The sequence below is a fragment of the Spinacia oleracea genome, chromosome 6, assembly GCF_020520425.1.
Source record: "Spinacia oleracea cultivar Varoflay chromosome 6, BTI_SOV_V1, whole genome shotgun sequence".
In the NCBI taxonomy this organism is placed as follows: Eukaryota; Viridiplantae; Streptophyta; class Magnoliopsida; order Caryophyllales; family Amaranthaceae; genus Spinacia; species Spinacia oleracea.
Window position 1 is genome coordinate 84,377,884 of NC_079492.1, and position 12,320 is coordinate 84,390,203.

The following is a 12,320-nucleotide window of genomic DNA, read 5'->3' on the forward strand; positions in this document are numbered from 1 at the left end:
TTGTTGACTTTATTTTTTTTTAAATGTAAATTTTATAGATAACACGTATCGTAATTATTCTATATGGTACATCCTTGTTTAGTCATTTTTGTTTGGCTTGATGTATATTGGACATCACACGATACCATAAAATACGTCGTAATAAACTATAAGGTTTGTATGAACCTATAAAGTGCAAGTAACAAACTTAAGATACATTGTATGAACCTATAAAGTATAAGTCACAAAGTTATAAGGTACATTATAGAGACCTATAAGTTAACATGTTACATACATATAAGGTACATATAGAGACCTATAAGGTACATTCCAAAGCTGTAAGGTACAATATATGAATCTATAAGGTACATGTCACAAAGCTATAAGATACATTGTGTGAACCTATAAAGTACCTTATAAAGACCTATAAGGTACATTCCAAAATTATTTTTTTTAAGTAAAATGAAGTGTCCTACCGGGCCAGAACCCCGCAGGATCAAAACGTTTAACCGAAAAACCCGAAATATATTTATTTTAATTCGTGTGCTGGAGACCGTAAAAAGTTAAATAGGGCAATCTTTTTGGAGCGGGGGGAGTACATTGCATAAACCTATAAAATACAAGTCACGAAGTTATAAGGTACAAAATCTAATATGTATTATTGATCGTCCACAACAATCATATGAGTATATTTTTCTGCAACATATTTGTATACCTATATAGAATCATAGATGCTCCTATAAGGCATCTTCGATAGTTGTTTTTGCAGAAATTTCTATTGAAAAAGTTGAAAACAATACAAATTCCATACACTAGTGTTCCGCAAACTAGGACCTTATATAAGCACTAGATTTTAAAATTCCAACTGCTAATGTACTATTTTAACATTCCAACTGGTAAGCGCTTTATTTTAGCAGTTGGGTAGAGCAACTAGAGTTATGCATTTGCAAAAGCTCAAAATTAGCTTAAACAACAACAACTAACACCTAGCACTAGTGGCGGACCTTGAACGGTTTTACGAGGGGGGCCGGTAGAAAAAAATTAAGCAATATACTGTGTAATTATACAATTATACACAAATTTAGGGGGGATCGTAACTAAAAACATTCTACAAAAATTTTCGGCCGGGGGGCCAGGCCCACCCCAGCCACAACAAAGATCCGCCCCTGCTGGCTAGCACGAGTAGAACCTACCGACCTACATTAAACTGACATCTCTAAAAATTGAGCTACTACAACAACTATGTTTGCCAAACCCATATTCCACCCTGCAAACTCCAGCTAAACTCAATACAATAATATCTACTCAATCTTATGGCTCCAACAGTTTTTGCTAAATCCTTACAGCTTCAGCATTATACATTAAAAATATTTGTCATATTCAATTTACTAACTTTACTAGTAAACTAATATTAAAAACAAGGTCAAACAACCATTCATAGTCCTACAAGCTCAAAATTGATCAAGTACTTAACATGTTTGTAAATCAGACTTCAATTGCCCCTCCAATTAGGTAGACAAAACAACACTGTAATAAGGCGGTATAAAATAAAAAGCCCGACAACAGATACAAAGAATAAAAAGTTCTCGAGGAATGCTTGTGTTTTTTCCAGCAATTTAAATAAGTTACGCAGCAAACAAACACCTAAATGAGTTCCAAACAATAGTCGTGACACCTGCAGATTTATTCAAATTCAACCAAAGTGAGTATATGTTTCAGAATCTTGATTGAAAAGAGTACAAGGAGCATATTTTTTTCCAGTTATTTCAAATAAATGTTTTGAAAACATAGAAAAAATCTTCATACTTCGTATATAGCAACTCCAAAGCCTAATATAAGAAGAAAGAGGGAGAACAAGATAAATTTTCACAAAATTTGCTAGTGTTCCCATTTCGAAATGTTCGTTGCATAGCTCAATTACAGTGGATTATTACAAATAGCAGAAAACAGAACAAACCACTTGGGCTTAATTTAGGGGTCATTAAGAACTAATTTTCAATCCCTTTTAATACATCAATTGGTATCTTCCATTAAACAGCAAAAGAAGCTTGCAACAAGCTTTCGAAATACATCATTACCACCATATTGAGAATTTTAACTGTACACAAAACTTTAACTCCTGGCACTCTCAATTCAGTTACCAACATACCCCCGAGTAACATGTTCCTACTTGAGTCATCTTTCACTCAAACAAGATGGTTTAAATTGAACATTGATACCAAGTGAAGATAAGCAATGCCTCAAGCAGAAGATCACTTAGCCAGGGGAAAAGACAAAGCCCATATTGCGGCCAACATTATCATTTGATGTATTCAGGCCAACTCTAAATTCTGTGTTTGTTATCCCACCAGTCTGCCTTCATTTACAATTCAGTGAAGTTGGACTCAACTTAGGGTTCTTATTTTGAAATCCATTATCTTGATTTAAATAAATGACTTTAAATCTCTTTTCGTCCAAATCTAACAAATCGAGTAGCAACAAAACTAATCAGAATACAAGTTGGTATTTCAAGAATTCAATATAAACAAATCTTCAGTACATGTGACCCTGAAATCTATATTAGTCATTTCTACTTAAATCCAAAGTACAAAACCAAATCATTACTCAAATTGCAAAATTCACGGAAGAACATTATACAATTAGTCAATTATTAAAGTAAAAATGGAACGATTAAGCAAGAAAACTGATTTTCATTCAAAAGAAGAGAAACTATAAAACGTACATAACTACCAGGAGAGAGAAAAATACCAAGTTGCAGAGAAGCTGAAGCTCATCTTCTGAAAAATGCTACCCTTACCTTAGCGATTTAGGGTTTTCCAAATGACAAATTGGAGGAGAAATAGAGAAGACAAAGCTCAGAACGAGCTTCAATGGAGGAAGAAGCTCGAAAAAAGCTCGAAAGAAGCTAGGAAGAAGAAGCTCAATGGAGATGAAGGAGAGGGAATGTCGTGAAAATGAGGGGAGAAAGTGGAAAGAGAATCAGTTTTATGAAAAGAACACATTTAATATTAACCATTGAGATCTATTAGTATCAAAGGTCAGGATTTGTTCTCATATACAAAATGTATTCTCATATAGAGAGGTGTTCTTACCTGAATCCAACCCTATAGATTAAATAAACAAAGGGTGTGTTTGGTACAATCATGGGAAAGAAAATGGATTGGAATCGGTTAAAAGAGGGAAAAGGTAATAATGGTCTTTATCGTTAAAAGTTGTTTGGTTTTATCGTGAAATGGTATCATAATCCTGATATACTTTCTCTTGCAATATTTTAGATAGTAATATGGGAAATAAAAAAAATAAAAATAAAAGTATCAAAACACTTTATTGCAAAGCTTGATCTCTGGTATTCCTTTTGTTATTAAAATATGTGAAACAAAACACTTAATTTTTTATTTCTGAAACATCAGATAGTAAAAATATCTGAAACAAAACACTCTATTTTTTATTTCTCAAACAACATATAATAAAAATATCTGAAACAAAACAGTTTATTTTTTATGAAATACCTTTTTCCAATTCCTATTCTTTCCTTATCATCTTGAAATCAAGAAGATAATCATGATCGATCAAATCTAATTTTCTGGGCTTTTTTATCCAATTGTTTTTCCAACTTTTAAAAGTAATCTATTAAAACCCAAAATCTGGGGGTGGGGAAGATCAGAGATTGATCATCAATTTTTTTTATTTTTTTTTGACGAAGATCGATTATCATCACGATATTAGGTAAGTTCATTTTCTAGATTTCCAAATTCTCTAGTTGAGCTGTTGAGGGGTTGAGAAATTGGAAGAAGGTTGATAGTGTGATAGATGAAGGAGGGCGATTATTTTTGTTAGAGGAGGGAAAGGGTTTGCGTTACTTCTTGAAAATGTGTTGTATCATTTTGGAGGAAACCATTACCGTCGGATAACAGAATGGGCATGTCACCAAACACCTGAAAACGGATTGCGATACTTCATTCCGTTTCAGCGCTCTAGTTTTTCCATACCAAACACACCCTAAATGTGAAACTCTTTTATTTCCTCTGGCTCAAACTAACATTACAGATGGGACATGTAAAGTAGTAAAAAATTTAAGAAAAAAGTCAAGAATGGAAAAAAGTTAACAAAAATGAAAATTAGAAGACATTAATAACAAGAAGAGAACAAAAATATGGTGTCTTAGTAATGTTACACTCAAGGAATCTACCAACACCAACATAAGACCTTACGATTACAATGTTCAAAGTATATTTCTTATGCAAAAACTTCCCAACTAAATCAACATAAATAAAGTTATGAAACATTTGAAAAGAACAAAGAGCAGTTGAACTTTGAGTTCCCTTCCAAACACTCAAGAAAACTCGAATTCCGACGAATTAAGGGTTGTGAACCTTCCCTCTGGAGATCCTGCGCAAGTACATCACAACATTGAACCTTGAGTTCCCTTCAGAACACACAACCAAATGGAAGATTTGGACTACAAATAATTTAAAGAAAACACCTCTTCTCCACTGCTTCAAGGCTTCCTTGCACCCCAAAAGAACATTTTTGTACTCGGCATTACAAAAAAAAAAAATTCATATAGTAATTTTTTAAATATTTCTACGTTGTTTATTCATACTGCGTGATCAAATGCTTTAGAATTTGTTTCTCCGATAAATTTCAACTATTACGATTATCATATATTGGAGTGACCGAAGGAAATAATGCCCTTGGTCCAAGTTTGCCTTTAATGCATTTAATGCTAAGTCTAATAAATGCGGTTCAGTATTAATTAAGCAAGTTAATTATTCAGTGAGATGAAATGAGCTGAATGCCTAGCTAGAGGCCGCTTCAGTTCAAGTGGAATTAAGTAATTAATGCCACAACTTACTCTTGACTGAACCGGTAGGGTCACACAAATAGTACGTGAACGGATCAAGTATTTGGTTGAATATTATATTCAATGAATACTCTAATTATGGATATTCGGAAATGACGGATGTTGGTTTCAGTGGGATCTAAACAAACTATCAAAAGGCAAAGAAAGAATATTTGCCGAAAATGAAGATATTAACGGAAACGGAAATATGGTTCATAACGGAAATATAAATATTATCGAAGTCGGAGATATTGCCGGAAGCGGAAATATGGTTCGTATCGGAAATATTAATAGGAAATAGATATATTTCCGGAAACGGAAATATTATCGGAATCGGAAATATTGTCAGAATCGAAAATATTATCGGAAAAGCAAATATTGTTCGAATCGGAAATAAATTCCGGAATCGGGAAAACGAATCGGAAGCACGAAACGAGCGACGGAGCATTACACGAAGCAATGGCCCATCGCTCATGGGCCAAGGCACAAGCATGCACCAAGGCACAAGGCCAACGTTGCTGACCAGCGCGCATGGGCCAGCATTGTTGCGCCTTGCTCGCGGGCCAGCGTTGCTGGCTTATGCTTGGCCAGCGCTGCTGGGCCGTGTGCACAAGGTCGTGCACGCATGACCTAGCTGGTCGGTTTGCTTGCCTTGCAAGCTGCCGGCCAACCCTAGCATTTTAGGAATATTGCTTTTTGGTATATTTCCAAGACTTTCCTAAAATCGTTCTAGGGTTTTGGCTCCTAAGGTTTTTCCTATTTCCTATGAATACATGGCCTATGGACATGTACAAATCATATCAATTGAATCACAATTCAATACAGTTTGCCTATCACCTAAAAGTGAGATCCCAAAATCATAAACCTTATATTATATCCTAGTTGGTACGATCTAAGGTGGATCCGTACGTACTGTGGACTTTCTACGGAGGGACGAAGTTTGGCGTTCTAACTTATTCTTGTTCGGTTCGGGAGCAGCTAGGGAAGGCACGCATCACAAAGTGTGTTCACTAAATTATGCTAAATGATTATGTGCATTTAATTTTGATTCTGGCATTATGGTTTTTCCGCATGACATTGGATTGTTCATAACCTAACATTGGTATCACGAGCCTCTAATTAATTGCATAATCATTTAAATTAATATGGATTAATCTTATAAATTTGCAAAGAATTAAAGGGGTGAATTAATTTGGTATAATTGATTGCAAATTCATACGATTATTAATTAATATGTTCACAGGATTTTCGGCAATTTTGTCAATAATGATCGGAATTTTATGATTTTATAGTGAATTCCGCATGTAAACGGCTGAACATAGAATTCTCAAATTCGAAGCCTAACTATGACTTTTCGGAGGTTTTAGTTTTTCGAATGCATAATTATAATTCTAATGATATTAAAAATTAATTTTTGCGGATCTTGTTTAATAATCTTGAGTTAATAAAAAACCTACTACATAGGATTAACAATTTTAAGTTTTAAATTCATTAGTTATGCTACCTAATTTGTAATTATAATTAATTTGTTGAATTACGAATAAATTAGATTTTGTTTTGTTTTTCATAATTTATTAGTAATTTAATTGGGATCTTATGTTTAAAAGACCACCTAAAATTTGTTAATGTTTGAATCTTTAAAATTTTATGAACCATGTTTTAATCTCGAAGGTTTATGTAATCGAAAAATTATTTTAATTAATATGATTTATTAATTTGTCATAAATTTTGAAAAGTTATAAAATTTTAATTTTATAAATTCGTTCACAAAACTTGCACGCAAGAAGCAATGGAAGCCTAGTGTTACCCTCAAGGGGTGTTGCAATAGTTCGGGCATGCAACGAGGAGCAAGGGAGCTCGTCGCCCATGCGGTGTTGTGGCAGCGAGCAAGGAACAAGCACACACATGGGCTACGGCCTGTGCGTGCGTACTTGTGCGAGTGATCGAGGGCGAGCAAGCAAGCACAAGGCAACAGCGTTGGGCAAGCCGCACATCCGCGCTTGTGCGATTAGCAGCATAGCAAAGCAGTGCAATGGCGAGCAATGCGCTGCTGCGCCACGCCACTGCCCAGCGCGCGCTGGTGCGAGCCAACGAGGGATCGATGCCTCACGCTCCCTGCTTGGTTGTGCTAGCGTGCTATGTTGTGCTATGCGACGACGAAGAGCACGCACATGGGCGTTGCACTTGTGCACGCGGCCCATGGCTGCTTGGCGTAGAGATTAGCGTGGAAAGGCATGGGATTTTTGTTCGTGGAATTGGCTCAGCTTTTCGATATACGTTTAATTTTTCGTTAGGCATTGAATTTAATTAATTAAATTCGTGCTTATAATTTTTCTCGGAAATTAATTTTATTTGTTTAATTATTATAATTAATTTTATACTAATTATTTAATAAAATTAAAACCTTGAATAAATTATGATTAATTTATTTTATTCAACTAAAATTAATAAAAAGGGATTTAAAATATTAAATATATGAGCTTTAAATATTTAATTAAATATGTGATTTCCGATTAGACTTGGAAAGGCATTTTTATGTTTAAAAATTAGTAAAGCATATAGTTATTGGTTTGAGTGGGAGTTTTATTCATGAATGGTTAAACTCTTGATTAGGTCCTTGTTACCTTAGGATTAATAAACTCGATTATAACTAATAAGGTCAAATAATTGGTAGATTCTTGAGCCTTAATTAGTTGTTGCAATTATTATGTGATGCATTTTTTGCTAACTTGCTAAGTGGGCCATTCATTGATAAATGAATGGGTGAATGGTATATTGTAAATACATTGTTTTGCAGGTTGCGGAAAGTGATTAGTATGGCCCAAATAGGATAGAAAATATGGTCTGCGTACCATTAAATTTGAATGTAAAATATGGTCAAAAGTACCATGGTTTTTATTTAAATATGGTTAGCGTACCATCAATTTGTTGTAATTAGTTTAGTTATTGCAAGTCCTATTTGAAGAAAATGGAGCCTCCCAAGGTGAAATTCAAGAACGAAGTTCCAATCCATTTTCAAGACGGAGTTTGAAGTTGAAGCTTCAAGATGAAGTCGGGTCATACTAGATCACACTTAATCTTATGCATGCTTTAAGATATTTATTTTTTAAATATGTCTTGATATTATGCATGAGATTATGGTTTGCTTATGTTGCATGATTAATGATTTTAGTTCACTTAAAATCTAACCAACATAGTAAATCCTTAAGTTCCAAACTTCAAAATTGAATTAAAAGGTTTCATTCCAAAATAACACTTACTTTATAGAAACCTTTATGTCAAGTTAGTGATAGTTTTCCGCCAAAGCGAGGTGTCACTTCTTGATTTATTGGGGGTAAGGTACACCATTCAATTGTGAGTACATTTTTAGGTCGATTAGTGATAGTTTTCCGCCAAAGCGAGGTGTCACTTCTTGATGCTAAAAAGTTGAGGTACACAATTAGTGGTGAGTACAAGTTGATTTTTGTAGAACTCAACGATATATGTAAGGAGTCCTTTTATATCGTGGAAAATGGGATAGGTTTTCCTAATAAGTTCTTAGACGTACCTATCAACAAGAGTAGTTTCTAGACTATTAGCAACGGTTTTTTCTTACCTGAAATATTTTAGAATTAAGACAAGACAAAGCATGCTTAGTTATTTAATGATTTTAAGGATCTTGGATTCATTTTATTCACACCTGTCGGAACAATAATTTCGAATAAAATGACAATGACTTGTTGCTTTAATTTTCAAGTTATTACTAATGATAAATGTTTAGACTTTGCATGCTTCAATGTATGTTTTAATTATTGTTTATAATTAAATATCTTCCACTGCAATAAATCTTTTTAGAAAGGTAACAATAAATTTCCTCAATTGGTAGTGAATCCAAGAAACGATTCACAAAAATGAGAGAAAATGAGCACTTTAAATGTACGTTTCTTATAGAGACTTTTATGGTTGTTTTCGAGTATCAAAATCGAATGGCAAACCAATTGGTGCTTGTAAATTCAAATTACAATGTATTTTTGAAACCATAAAGCATTGAGTTGAACCCTCAACTTTACCAATGGTTAACAACCAAATATCTTTGTCCATTTAATTCTCGAATGAGTCTAGCCTCTAGACATTTGAATAGATCGATGCTTAGAGAACTTTAGAAGCTTCTGGTAAGATCATCTAGTTGAAGCAAAATATTCAACATAAATAAAATGGTAAGAAATTTTTTGAAGTGGCATTGGAATTGTCTAACAAAGTACAAAAGTCAACACTAGAGAAGTCAATTCTTAAGAGTATAAGAAAGGGTACAAGAAATGGGGAAACAAGGAACAATTGAAAGGAATTTACAATTCCGTCTCTACCTAAAAATTAATGTTTAAAGAAAAGTGACCTAGAAAACAAACTTCCTTGGCATCATATACCGTTTGAGGTTCTTACTTCAGTAATAACTCAAGTCATGGAAGCTAGGCTACACTAATGACCTACAAGTGGGAAATGAAGCATAAAAATGCTACATTAATTGCAGGGTCATCTAGTTTGTTTAAAGTCCTTTCAAGGTTGGAACTTAATGAATATTTTGTTCCGTAATTGGCATACCTAAATTTCTGCTTCAAACACAGAAAAACTCACATTCAAAGAAAACAAAAAACAATGTTTTTTTGTTTGATTGAATGAATGAAAATGGTCATTTCAGGTTGAGTCATGTATGTTTGATTAAATCATACAACTCTTTAAACAATAAAACTTTACTAGGTTCAAATAAATCTCTTGATTTGAGTTCCACTAATCTTTGGCATTGTTATTTAGACCATATCAACAAGATAACATTTATAAAGCTCCATTTCGATGGACTTTTGAAAGTTGAGTGATTTCTAGATCATTGAAGACAAGCTAGTCTTACTTGTTGAAAGTAACAAAAGGAATGGACTATGGTTAGAACTCCTAGAAAATAGTGCTCAAATCTAAAGAAAGATTTTATGACTTTATTATTTCACATGGTGAATAAGGATTTATTTACTCAAAGTGATATAAGTTTGAGTTTTTTGACTTGTTCAAAGATTCACAGAGAAGTATAAAATCCACTTGGCAAGAAATCATAAAGATCTAGGATAGAACATGTGAAGGAAATAATGCCCTTGGTCCAAGTATGCATTCAATGTTAAGTCTAATAAATGCGGTTCAGTATTAATTAACAAGTTAATAATTCAGTGAGATCAAGTGAGCTGAATGCCTAGCTAGAGGCCGCTTCAGTTCAAATGGAATTAATGATATTAATCCACAGCTTACTCTTGACTGAACCCGTAGGGTCACACAAATAGTACGTAAACGGATCAAGTATTTAATGGCATTAAAAACTCCATCTATGGATATTCGGAATCGACGGATCTTGGTTTCAGTGGGAGCTGAGATCGTCACAGGCAAGAAAAGAATACTCCGGAAACGATGATATTGCCGGAAACGGAAATATGGATCGTATCGGAAATATAAATATTATCCAAGTCGTAGATGTTGCCGGAAACGGAAACATGGTACGTATCGGAAAATATTATCGGAAATGGAAATATTGCCGGAATCGGAAATATTGCCGGAAACGGAAATATTGTCAGAATCGGAAATATTATCGGAATCGGAAAATAATTCCGGAAACGGAAATATTAAATATTTGTTCGAAACGGAAATTAATTCCGGAATCGGAAATATTAAATATTGTTCGTATCGGAAATAAATTCCGGAATCGAGAATTTAATCGGAAGCGTATCGTACGAATTAGCATCGGACGAGGCCTGCCAGACGAAGGCCCAGCACGAAGCCGGGCCATCGCCCAGCAAGCCAAGCGCAACAACCACACGCCAAGCATACGACCAGGCCCAGCGCAAAAGCCAGGCCCAGCCGTAGCTTGGGCGCGCGCACGGACAAGGCTGCGACAGTGGGCCTTGCGTTGTGCGCTCGGCATGGGCCGCAAGGCCTGCGTGCGGGCGTGCGGTGCTTGTGCGCCACTCGTGTGTGTTACTCGGAATCCTAAGGCTACCGGGATTCGTAATATGATTAAATCTAATCCTAATAGATAAACTTTGTTTAATTAGAATCCTAGTAGGGTTATAATTAAATAGATTTGTATTCTAATAGGATTATAATTCCTTTCCATAAACTCTATAAATAAGTGCCTAGGGTCACATATTTACAACGAGTTTTTAAGTATTAAAAAAAGTGAGTTTTGAGAGAAAAATTCAGTCACATATTTGCCTAAAAGTGCCGAAAATAATAGTACCTTAAGGGCGATTCTAGTTGGTCAATCTTAAGGCGGATCCGGACGTGCTGTGGACTATCTACGGAGGGACGACACTTGGAGTCCTAAAGACTTGTTCTTGTTCGGTTCGGGCGCAGCTAGGGAAGGCACGCAACAAAGAGTATGCATCTAAACTGTGCTAAATGATTATGTGTAAATAATATGTATTCCTGGCTTAATGGTTGTTTCCGCATGATTTATGAATTGTCATATGTATCATAACCTAACAGTGGTATCACGAGCCTCTTATTATTTTCATAATCTAAATTGCATGAACATGGTTAAATATTACAAATTTGCAAGAATTAAAAGGGGTGATTAATTTTCGTAATTGTTAATTAATTGCAAATAGCGTTTATTTAATTATACGTACGCAGTTTTTCGTCAGTTTCTTCGTTACTCATCCAAATCGAGTGATTTGTGTGTCAATTCCGCATGTAAAAGGTATTCTAAAATTTTGACGTAAATAGTATTTTTCTGCCGAACCCAGAATTCTCAAATTCGAAGCCTAACTATGACTTTTCGAAGGTTTTAGTTTTTCGAATGCAAAATTTCGTAAATTTAAGATGTTAAATTAAATGTTTGCGATTCTTGTTGATAAATCTTGAATTTTTGATTGACCTACTGTATATGTTTAACAAGTTTGAATGCCTAGCCTTGTTAATTATGCAATCTAATTTGTAATTATGATTAATTTGTTGAAAATTATAATAATTTAGAATTAATTTGATTTTCATAATTAATTATAATTTAATTAGATACCTATGATTAAAAACCACCATAAAAATTGTAAATTTATGATAAATTTTAAATTTTTATGACCTAGACTTGAATCCATGTTAATCGGAAATCAATTGAATAATAAATTTTCCATTTTTCGCCCTAAAATTATTAAATTAATATTAATTTATTAATTTGTCATTAATTTTAAATATAAATTTTTTAAATTTTATGCGATTCGTTCATATAACTTGCACGCACAAAGAAATGGACGCTACGTGTTACCCTTAAGGGGTGTTGTATAGTGCGGGCATGTGACGACGGGTAAGGGAGCTCGTCGCCCATGCGGCACGAATGCAATGAGCAAGGCCATGGTGCACGAGCACAAGGCAGCAGCCCTGCCTTGTGTCGTGGGCTATGAGCAATGGACGAATGGGCATGGGCGAAGGCAAGGCACGGTAGTCGCGTGTGGGCAGCAAGCGAGCTGCGCCACAGCGCGCACTGCCTCGC

At 34.6% G+C, this 12,320-nt stretch overlaps 1 long non-coding RNA gene across 1 annotated transcript; it reads right to left on the bottom strand.

Annotated features, from left to right (window-relative positions):
* Positions 1-1,059: 1,059 nt before the first annotated feature.
* On the bottom strand, positions 1,060-3,150 carry LOC110778976 (uncharacterized). The gene is made up of 2 exons (XR_002530999.2): positions 2,728-3,150; positions 1,060-1,654 (listed from the first exon to the last, which is right to left on the bottom strand). It is a non-coding gene; the product is annotated as an uncharacterized lncRNA (long non-coding RNA).
* Positions 3,151-12,320: the final 9,170 nt, after the last annotated feature.